The sequence below is a fragment of the Spermophilus citellus genome, assembly GCF_964194105.1.
Source record: "Spermophilus citellus genome assembly, chromosome: 6".
Taxonomy (NCBI): domain Eukaryota; kingdom Metazoa; phylum Chordata; class Mammalia; order Rodentia; family Sciuridae; genus Spermophilus; species Spermophilus citellus.
Genome location: NC_138187.1, coordinates 80,749,271 through 80,761,155, shown reverse-complemented (window position 1 = coordinate 80,761,155; position 11,885 = coordinate 80,749,271). Strand labels below are relative to the sequence as shown.

Genomic DNA, 11,885 nt, shown 5'->3' with positions numbered 1-11,885 from the left:
ATAGAAATATTAAGAATGGATCTGGATGAGCTCTGCCCAGTCACATGACATTTCCAAGCCTGGCTGGGAAAGTTTGAATACTTAGTCACTTAGTGTAGAAGCATCTGCCAGGAAGAACTTGCTCCCCCAGTTAGAAAGACCAGGCTCTCTCTACCTTGGCCCCATCAGTCACCTTTCCAAAACACAAACAATGGGCTTTTGTAACCAGAGCATTTCTATTTTATGTTGAGGTCAAAATCCAATTAACTCAACCCTCAGCACCCAAAGAGAGGTAGCCAGGAAATTCTATGCAATTGAGAGGGGAAGGGAAGGGAGGGAAGACTCCGGAGTCTGATAAACAGATTGCTCCCTGGTAATGGGATTCTTAAAACAGTGTCAATACAGACTCGTAACACAGGTAACCTCAGAGCTACCTGGAATACCAAGGGAAACCCCAAAAGCAATACAGCACAGAAGTAAATATATGTGTTTGTTTATGCATTTAAAAAATCCACAACGCTATTCAGAGCATCTGCAAGTCCACGGCAGGGACGTGAGGAGAAGGATGACGGATTAATAGGTCCACCATTCAGTGCAGGAAAAACTTGATTGTCCTGTAAGTATTATGGAACTATGACCAGGACAAAAACAGAGTAGAAACATGACCAGATTTGTGTTTGAGATAAATCTGCGTACAGAATGGATCTGAGAGGAGCAGGAAAGGGGACCATAATAAAGTGTTTATTGCCATAGTTCAGAGGAAAAATGTGAGTCTGAACTAAGGAAGTCGAAAAAAATCAGAAGGTACAGAGCCGTGAGAAATATTTCAAAAGTAAAATTGGCAGACTGTAGATATTCATTAAATGTGGGGTAGTAGAAATTGGGAAGTGACCCCCCATTCAACTGAACAAGCTCAGGTTTCTACCTACGTTGGTGTACGTCGGTGTGCTGATTTTGTCTGTTAGTATTACCACGAATAGGCCCAACTACTTCCAAAATGACTTCATTGCCCTAATAGGTTTCTGTTGGTACGTTGTTTCAAGTGTCAATAACAATATTTCTTGATTTACAAAAAGGGATGAAAAATTCAACATTCTGCCACGGCCCTCCTTTTTCCTCAGTGAGAACTGGCTCTAGGCATACCACGTCATGTGGCAGTAATTTTGTACACTGTGCACTTTTGATTGATTTCCATGTGCCAAATTATAGATCGTTATCAAGAAGTCTAATGACCATTTTTCAAAATGATGTCGAAACCCTGTATGGAGTTATAAAGAAAGGATGTGGCAGGAAGGTATAGCTCAACTAAAAAGTCAATACTGAAGCAGTTCTCTTTATAGATCTAAAACCATGTGTTCAACCTGTCTTAACTGCAAAACCCAGAACTCTGTTGCAAGCTCTTTGGTTCAACTCCCAGTCTTAATGGAATATGTCAGATGTCACATGCCCTATACCCAGAACAATGCCTGGCATGTATGAGGCATAAATATTACTCCAGAAATATTTGTTGGATAAATGAATTGATAACAAAGGCAACCAACAAGAGGCAGGTTTAATATCAGGACTCTGAACCAGATTTTTCCCTTCCAAGCCAAGAATCCCCATAAAATAACAAGAGGCAACACAGGGACAGCACAGCCTTCCATACCTCCTGCCTTCCATACTCAGCACCTCTCTGCCTGACTTTGGTACTGAGGATCTTTCTAGATCTGCACCTTTGCATGGGAGAGCCAAAGCGGCTGAGGCACTGTAAGGCAGAGGAGCTCAAACCCCTATGTGGGCGTTTGACCACTAGAGGGCAAGAGAGTCAAAAGCCTGCTCTGGAAGCCAGACTTGCCCTTGAAGGGTGTAAACTTCTTCCTCTGCTTATAGATGCAGCATGATTAGAATTCCTTTTACTAACAGTCCCCAGTATCTAGTATACAGGAATCAGGAATTGGAATATGATTTTTTTCACCTCTGAGAAATTTGAAATATCCACCTTTGGCAATGGTTTCATTTTTTTTTCCTAATAATTTTTAAAGAAAACCAGAAAATAATCAGGAAAAATTCCCAAGATTGATCACTGCTTTGAGTTGCCTCTTGTGTCTTGACCCGCCTTCTGTGAGTGACTGGGTGCTCCTTCTTACCACCATATGATATGACCAGAGACACTGCAGGTCAGGTAGGGAGGCCACCAGGGAAAATACAGGCTGTCCAGTTAAATTAGAATTTCAGATAAACAATGAATAATTTTTAACATGCAATTATGCTCTGGTATGAGGGCAAATTTGTTATTTTTATGGGTTTGTTTGGCAATGCCATCTGCATGGGGCACTAGGATATTTGCTCTTCCCCTAAGGCCCCTGATCCCACTCACTCCTCTGTGTTGGCCATGTCTTTCCTCCTGCCTGGAAGGTTTTCCTCCATCACTTTACCCACCTACTCATTTATCTGCTCCTTGTTCAGGGTCTGGCTTGAGGGTCCCTCCTTGCATGCCTTCTTCACCAGTGCCTCTGGATGGAGGGCTGTGGGACCCAGTGTTTGTCCCAGCCAGTCAGTGTGGGGGCCTGAGACTGGTGATCTCAGTGGGACCAGAAGGAAGGGGATGGATGTGAAGCACCTAGAAGAAGTCATTCTAGATGCCCCAAATATTGGAGAAAAACATGGCTGGAAACCCCTGCTGTAGCCAGCAAGCCCCTGGAGGGCAGGGGCCTAGATCTTGTTTGTGACTCCTGTCTCAGTTTCTCTGCACCTAACAGAGATACCCACTCCTAACAGATCCTCAACAGGTACAAGTTAAATGAAATCATCAAGCTCCTCAGTTTAGGTGGTAGAGCACATGCTTAGCATGTCTGAGGCCCTGGGTTCGATGCCCAGCACAAAACAAAATAAAACTTAAAAAAAAAAAATCCCCACCCGACTCAACAGGTCCTAGATCTTTGTCAAAATAAACAAGACACAATCTCCCTTTAGCTGTCCTTCTGGCACATTGATCTAAGAGGTTTGCCCCCCACCCCACCCTAGTCAGTTCTTTAGTTGCCTGACAAAGAGGAAAAACTCATTTGGTGCCTGGCCATCATCAGCTCGCTGACCTTCTGACCTTCTGACTCTTCTGGAAGCATGTTCACATATCTCAGGGCCTCTGTTGCCTTCTGACCTCTTCCTCCCCTTGGTTTTTGCCCACTTTTATGGAGGTAGATGCCATAAAACAGACTTGCTTGTCCTTCATCCCAATGGCTAATTCTTGGCTTTCCAGACAGGCTAGACTCACAGCCCTAAAAGCTCTGTGCTCAGGTTTCCTGGGCCTGGGAAGAACACCGGGTTGGGACCAAGCTCTGAGGATTGACTGGGTTTAGCTGAAACAAGGGGAAACGCTCCTGGGCTGGCTACCCCATGGCTTGTACAGACAGAGTTCTGGACAGGAAGACAGGGCACCTTAAAGCTGGCAGGAGAAGGAGGCTTAGTAAAGGGACTTCAGTATTTTAATAAGCATGGACAGGGCTCAAAATATGCTACTAGGAATGCTGTGGTCTGAGGACAGAGACTCCTACCTTTCTCAGGTACAAAGAAGACAGAGGGAGTAGTACCAAGCCCGCCTGGAGAGAGTCCTGGGGGAGAGCTGCCTGGCCTTCCCTAGAAGAGGATGGCCCACTCACGGTGGCCCAGCAGAAAGAAGGCCAGAGGAGGAAGCAGCCTGCCCCATTTTCCTTTTGGCTCTGTTTGCAGCTACACTTGTTCAGAGCTTGTTGAATTGAATGCAATAGGAAATTTGTCAATCTGGAGACAGAAGCAATGGGGGAATGGAGCGGGTGTGGTCTCAGAAGGCCCATGGATTGGCTCTCCCTTCTCCTCTGGTCTCTCTGAAAGCCCTGTGGTGTCTCCCTCTGCAGGGGTGGGAACTATCAGGGAATGTGAGAGAACAGTGTGAAACCCACAGTATACAGAGTGTTGAGGGACGTGGAGGGATAAGATCAATGACTTGTTATGCATGTGGAGAGAAAGAACAGGCATATGAAATAGAGATCAAAGGACAGGATCAAGTGAGTGGTAGAGACACTGGCTTGGGAGGTTCAGTGTGACTTTTAAGAGGTGGAACCCAATGGAAAGCAGGCAGGTTTTTGAAGGAGATGTTGGGACCCTAGCCCCGTCCTTTCTCTCTGCTTCCTGGCTCCCTGAGGTGAGCAGCTTTGTTCCACCATGCATTGCCCACCGTGATGTTCTTCCTCACCACAGGCCCAAAGCAATGGAGCCAAGTGATCATAAACTGAGGACTTTGAAACTTTGAGCCAAAATAAACCTCACCTCTTATTAAGTCAATTTTTCTCAGGCATTTTGTCACAGCGATGGAGAATTGACTGATATAAGCCCACACTTGCTTTAATACTAAGCTATATGTTTTAACATCAGCTTTACCAGTAACCATGCTGATACTTCAGTCTCTTTCTTACTCCTTTACTTCTTTTAAGAACTTGGGTGTGGAAAGTCATATGGCTTAGGAATCTTCTGAAACCATACACTATCCAAACACTGTCCCCTCATACATGTTAGTCATTATATTAAGTTCTTTACATGCGCTTAGATATTGAATCCTCTATGAAGAAGGTGCTATTATTATTATTATTCCAGTTTTGCAAATGAGGAAAATGAAGACAATCAGTAACCTGACAGAGGTTACACAGTTAGGAAGCATAGGATCTGGGATTGAAACTCACGGTCTGCCTACAGATCTAACAACTGCTTTCAAGCTTTGCTGGCCTCATCCTTGACTTCTTTTCAGTTTTTTCTAACCAAGTTATTGTGAATAAATGATGATGACGATGAAGATGATGATGATGATGTTGGGGACTGAACCTAGGAACTCCTGTATTCTTGACAAGTGTTCTACCACTATGTCGCCCCAGCCCTGTTATTTTTAATCAGAGTTACCCCAGTCCTAAATAATTTTTAAATGAGCAAGCCAAAGTATGTGTACATGGCTATGCTTAAAAAAAATGAAAGAAAGAAAAAAAGCTGAAAGGGGGAAAAATACCATCAAAACAAACATCCTCAGGTGCTGCGATCTGCCCTCACATGTCAAATGTTAGGAGCTGAACGCTCCTCTTGTCTCTTGCTGACTTAGATAGAGCTGTCTGGCTTAGTGCACAGAGCTGTATCTAGCAGCTCACTTATTTCCTCAGGGAAAAACAATTGAAGCTATCGCTCTTGTTCAGGTTAGATAGCAACAATTTAGAGAGTTCTCCCCTGTAGACAGAGGAAGACAGGTATTATCTGGCCTGACCATGGGAAGATGAAGAAGTAGTACCAAATGCTGTACTTATAACTCAGCAGGACAGATGGCCAGCGATCGTACAGAAAAGACTCCATGGTTTACCCAGGGCTCAGCTTTTGGATCATGGCTGAACACTTTGCCAAGCAGCTATTTAAATTGGACAGCAATCTAAAATCTTGGATCAGATGATGAGTTCTTCACAGCAAAAATTTTTTTTTCCCAGATAAGTCCTAGAAGGCTCTTATAAAACCAGAGCTATGGGATTTGTTGGAGATGAGTAAAAAGTTAAGTGATAGAATTTGGCAGCCAGAGCCTTTTAGCCACTATCAAAGGAGCTTCTCAAGGTCTAGCTGGAAGCATAGCTCCAGCCATTGTAAATGTCACCTCTGGTCACAAACACAGAATGAACTAATTGGATCCTGTGCTTTTCTCAATTCCATTATGGATCTTGTTTCTATGGCATAGAAAGTTATTTAATGTCTGTTAATGTCATCGGGATGTGACCTTTAAACCAGGTTAGAAGGCCCTCCCATGGCCCCATGTCATCTGTCCCAAATGTGCTTCTCTTAGAAACCAGGGTCACAAACAAATAGGATGTGAAACACTTAACCTTGTGGGGGTGGTGCTGATAAATAAAGTCACAATGACTGTTTGGACAGGGCTCAGGACATGCGACCCCAGGACACAACATCGTGACATTTGAGGAAACAGCAGAAGCAAGAAGGTCACTCACCTTCCTTCCCTTCACCTTCCTCTGCCTAATCAGACTATCACTTTGTCACGTGAAGGGCGCTCTCTCTACTTCCAGAAGAAAGGGGATCATCCTTACCTTGGAAGTCACCGGGACTCAGAGAAGAATCTGAACAAATAGGACTTGCTAAGTTTATTACCACAGATCAGACCCTTCATGCCCTCCAATCAGACTTCTGCATGACGGTCCCTTCTTTATCAAACCTAACCATAAAAATACACGAGTTTTTCTGTTTCTTTGGGTTTACATTTCCAGTGGCTTCCATGTCCCACAAAGCAGACATTAAATAACTTTCTCTGCCTCCCTCTTGTGAATCTTCCTTTGTTTCAGGTGTTTCATCCGCGAATGTAGCACTGGTTGAGGAAAATGTTCCTGCTCTATAGTTTCATTGCCTCCATCTTTGATCTTCATCTGGATTTCTTTGGCAGGACTTTATAAGATCATAAGTAGCTCTCTTGAATGGAGGAATTTCCTTTTCTGCTCATTAAATGTTTCTTAATCCTGACTTGCTTAGTAGGGTAAAAATGCAGGTCTTTTAATCATTAAACTGAGTAAAATCGTGCTATGGAAAACACAGACTCTGTGGTACAAAGTACCTGATACCGTTCTAAGAGGACAGCGTAACAAACCCACATCCTTGTTATCCTTTCCTGTCCATGAAGTCATCTGTTCATCAGAGCACTTAGCTAATATGCATTTCCTTCTTATAGACTCTCTCCATATGGTAGCTAATTGGAGCGTTCTGGCCAGCATTTTCTGGAGTAGGTGCCAAAGGATGGAAAGGTGTTAAGAAAATAACTGGTCAGCAGCTTGCCTACCCCTAGACGTGATATCCTCATTCTAATTCTGGAATTCCTAGATAGCTCTGGGCTCTCCCAGGACATATGGGGGAATCTGTGGGTAGGAGAAACTTCTGGACTCCCTGTGTTCGTCAGCCAGGGCAATCCTGCTATGGGAAAGCCCTACAGCTCACTTTTGAAGTCCAGCAGAGTTCAGAGCTGCTTACTGTTCTACCAGGAGAAGGTTCCATGCCTGGGAAGCCCAGCCTCAGCCTCCATGCCACCAAGCTGTTTGGAGAAGTTCGGGCATTAGAAGTAAGGATGAGAACTGGCTCTGGCATGGGCTCTGAAGGCAAAACCTGTCCTGCTTGCTATTTTACTGCTTCTATCACAGGCCATGTTACTATGCATGGGATTCTGGAGGTCCCTTCCTGACCACCCCACTTATGTGAGAGAGGTGGCCATAAAGAATTCTTTGATCTACCTCTCCTGAGGTCAAAAGACCTTCATATGACAGGTGGTGTTCTGCCCTGTATCCAGATGAAAGAAATCCTACAAAGAGAGGCCAAGAAGAATGTGAACAAACAGGCCCTGCTAGTCCCCCTTGGCCATCCCTGTGTATCACCATTAAATCCATTAGACCCATTTGGTCTAATCATTATTTCTACCTGATTTCTAATTCTTCATCAAGCCTAAGCATAAAAGCACAGTTTTCTAGGGATCTTTGGGTCTTCATTTCTGAAGCCTTCTCATGTCATGTAAAACTTTAGTTAAAAAAAAAATTTGTGGTGCTTTTCTCTTATTAATCTGCCTTTTGTTATAAGGTGGCAGTCATGACCCTTGTGGTAAATGAGGAGGAAGTATTACTTTTTGTCCCTTACATGGCTAAGAGCATATGTATATGTATGTATGGTGAGAATGAGGAATGAGAGTATTTTAAGTTATTGTATTAATGATAGGAATGATGGACTGTTACATCAACACAATTAATTATCATTTAGAACTGCTTCTTAGTCTCTGGGTCACATTTTCTAAGTATTTTTTAAACAAAATGGTGTGGGCCCTTCCTATGATCTCTCTATCCCTTCTACGTGTTATCCTGGATGGCTCCTTCTAATCCTGGAATTCATAGATAACTCTGGACTGTCCCAGGACATATGACAAAATCTACCCCTTCAGCTAATCACTTGGTAGTAGTGACAGCCACCATTTGAGGAGTGCATGCTTTGAATCAGGTGGCAAATGAACTAATTTCATTTATTGTTCTTAACAAACCAATGAGGTAGTTACCATTCTCGGGTTACAGGTGAGGGAAGTAAAACCTTGTCTGGTCAAAGAACAAACCCTTGGAGACAAGATTCAAGAGCAGTGTTCAATCTCAAGTCTTTAAAGAATATCCAGAAAATGCTGAAATCAATGGCTGACTCCCAACTATCAAAGTATAGGCACATGTTATTAACAGCCTTCTATGTCAGTGGGTTCTACATCATGGGATTCAATTAACTCTCAGTTAAAAAGAATTGGAAGAATTTCATCTTTTTAACATATCCAGACTTTTTTTCCCTGGTTATTCTTCCCTAACCAATATATAACAATTATTTACATAGCATTTACAATATATTGGGTATTATAATTAATCTAGAGATGATTAGGGAAGTATATACATAGATAATAAAAGGGACTTAAGCATCTATGAATTTTAGTATCAATGAGGAGTCCTGGAACCAGCCCCCTCTGGATACAAAGGGAATGACTACATTTAATGCCCAACCTCCACCTTTATTTAAATGCAAGAAACAATTTCATTTCAGATAGAACAGCCCCAAGAATAAAGCTCCAGTGGGCAGCAGCCTATTGAATGTAGCTAAGAAGAAACTTGCAAGTTTAATTGCAGTCAGTTTCACAAATGATTCCTGAACACCAAGTGTGCACCTGGTAATATACCAGAGGCCAGAGATTCAAAGATTCGAATAAGGGGCCCTTTTTAACATGCAATATATTCATGGCTGTGATCTTCACACCACTGAGAATCTCTAGTGGTCTGCTAGAAAGAACTTGAAACCTCATTATTATTAAATTGTATCTCTTTATGGCTTCGATTTTACTCAAATATTAGTAGTGAGGCGGGGGAATTAAGTAATTTAATAGCTAAGTTATTTAAAGCATTTAAACAAATGTATTCAAAATAAATGTGGCTATCGTGGAGCTGAATAGAAATATTGCCTTATTTTTTAAGATAAAGTGCCGGACTTCAAAGAAAATTGAAGTCATTTCCCTCAGGACTTTACCCCTGGACTCCCAAGGGTACTAGTTCTTTTTTCTTTGTTGAGAGTTCTAATGCCTCAAAACTAGGTAGAAATATTTTTAAGGCACAGAGCATATTAATTAATGAAGAGGGATTGAGAAGAATAGACCAGCGACAGTTTTTTAGAAGCTGAACTCTACCGACTGAGAGAGGAAATAGATGTCTGAGAGTCAGGAAGAAGGAGAACTCATGGGGACCTTAATTACTGTTCACTCAGTCAGCCACAAAAGATTATGTGAGTAAGAATAAAAGAGAAAAGAATGAGAGAAAGGAGGTTTAGTGAACTCATGATGTCAAGGCAAGAAAGAAGGATCGGGTTAGGAAAAATAGAGTAAAAGATTGGATCCACAATCAGGTTTTAAGAAATTGTTTATGAGCAAATCCTAAGGAGAATGGCCAGGCTGGCAGATCAGGGTTGTGAGGAAAGTCTGAAGGCACATAAATAGAGTCCTCTTAGGAAAGGGGCACCATGAAAAGAGGGGTAGAGAAGACCAGGCAGTGCTGAGCACAGAGTCCAAATTGTAGATCGTGCACTTGAAGAAACTGAGTAAAATGAACTGAAAAAATAGTGAAAATGGATAATAGGTGAGGAAAACCAAGGAGATCCAACTTTTAAGTATCTCTGTAAAAATCCAAGCCAATAAAAGAGAAATCATCTCCAAAGATAAATTTAAGAAGTTTTAGTGCAATGAAGGACTGCATTCTATATGATGAATAAATAGAGCTAAGAAAAGACAGACACTGATCAGATGGTACCAGGGGGGAAAAGTCAGTTCTGGAGGGTCGTGGATAATAGGTACAAAAGTTTCAGAGATATAAAGTGAGACTCGAGAATACTGGACTCAACACAGTCATTCAGGTAAAAAGGCAAAGGATTTCCAAACTTAATAGCTCAGGAAAATAGTATCTGTGAGATCTGTGAGCCCTTTTGAGGAAATATTGGAAGAAACATCCAAGAAACAATTGAAAAGGAGGCTAATTGACCATGGACAGAAACTTCTGGAACTGTGAGTCAAAATAAACATTTCTTCTTTTTAAATTGATTTTCTCAAGTACGTAGTATAGTAGAAAAGGTTGGGACAAAGGGCTACCTTGAGGACTGAATATATCTGGTACTAAAACTAAACCTAAGTAACCATAGGAATGAAGATTTCAGAACTTAAATTTTATGAACAAGGCCCATTTAAAAACAATTTTGCTAACAAGCATTAGGAAATCAAGGGGAAGATATGATAAATTTCCATAGATAGGTCAATTTTCTGACTTTTCAAATGAAGGGTCAAAAGGCATTCATCTGTTAAATCTGGTAAGCCAGGGAACAAGAGTAGGATTTTGTCTGATTTTAAAATCACATGTATGGAGGATGCTACGGTTTGGATGTGTCCCCCTGAGACCCATGTGTTAAAGGCCTGGTCACCAGCCTGTTGTGCTACTGGAGAGTGGTGGACCTTTAGGAAGTGAAGAATGGTGGAAGGAAGTTAGGTCACTGGGATGTGCCCTTGGAGGGAATAGTGGGGTCGATTCCCTCCTCTTTTCTCTTTGGCTTCCTGGCTGTCATGAGGTGAGCAGCTTCCTCTGCCATATGCTCCCACCATGATCAGCTGCCTCACTATAGGCCCCCCAAAATGGGGCTAATTGGCCATGAATAGAAACTTCTGGAACTGTGAGTCAAAATAAACATTTCTTCTTTTTAAATTGATTTTCTCAAGTATGTCTTATAGTAGCAAAAAGCTGACAGATGATTTTTTAAACAGGGATGATTTATTAAAATAAATGAAAACTAATAAAACAATAGCTGCAATAAAGAAAGATCTTAAGGACTCAGAAGAGAATGTAGAAGAGAATTTCTTGAAGGGGATTCTAGACTACAGAATGATATTTTTGGACAGGTACTCGTAACTTACTTCAGCTAGATCCCTTATCCTGCAGGGTTAACACACAAGCCTATCTTATTGGGGCATCAATATCAAAATAGGATTGCCCATGGTTTTACCAAGTACAACACAGAAATATAAAGACTTCCCATCCAAGTGCCAACTGGGTAAATGGTGATCCCAAGATTTCACTCCTCAGCAAGGAATTCCTCTTTATGATCATGCATTAGTGGAGACCAGAAATCAACACGAGGAGCCTCGTCTTGAGGATCCTCTTTCTTTCAAGTCAAGTTTTTACAACAGTGTTTGAAAAATTAGTTGAGCATATACATCCATTTCCTTTTTCAGGGAGTAGCATTATAAACATTATGCATCTTGATTTTACATCCTGTGGGTAATGAGATTGTAAGAGTTTTTTGTCCCAGTACTAGCCAATAGCAGGGTTCAACAGTCTGCCTCTGATTTCCTCTGGCTTTAATAAGTATCTACAGTGGCAAGATAAAATTGTAGCAGTGAAGATAGATAGGAAAAAGAACAATCCTAAATTCCTGGTTTTGAATCTTGTACTCTGAGTGATGGGGCCAAACACCCCTCTGTTGGCCAGTGACCTCTGCCCCCTATCTGAAAGCCTCCACTGGACTGCCATTGGTGCCTGAGTTTCTTGAGGCGAAGATAGGTGTGGTTTTATGGGAGACCCCTACATATGTAATTGACTGTCTTGGCAGGGGCTTAGACAGTGAGGGTGAACTACCGAAAGTGCTAGGTAACTTATTTGCATTAGAAAAAAAAAGTTCTGGGCTTTCAAAAACATCTCTTCATGGAGAGGATTCTGTGAGGTATACTAAAATAAATAAAGAAAGAATGGTACCATCTAAAATGAACATCTGTTATAACAGCTGTTCCTAAAAGCAGAAGAAGGTACAACAGCCACATAAAAACTAGAAAA

At 41.8% G+C, this 11,885-nt stretch overlaps 1 protein-coding gene across 9 annotated transcripts in view; it reads right to left on the bottom strand.

Moving 5' to 3' along the window:
* The window catches only part of KIAA1217, a 406,156-nt gene that overhangs the window by 319,128 nt on the left and 75,143 nt on the right, over positions 1 to 11,885 (bottom strand). The gene's annotated exons all lie outside the window — the stretch shown is intronic.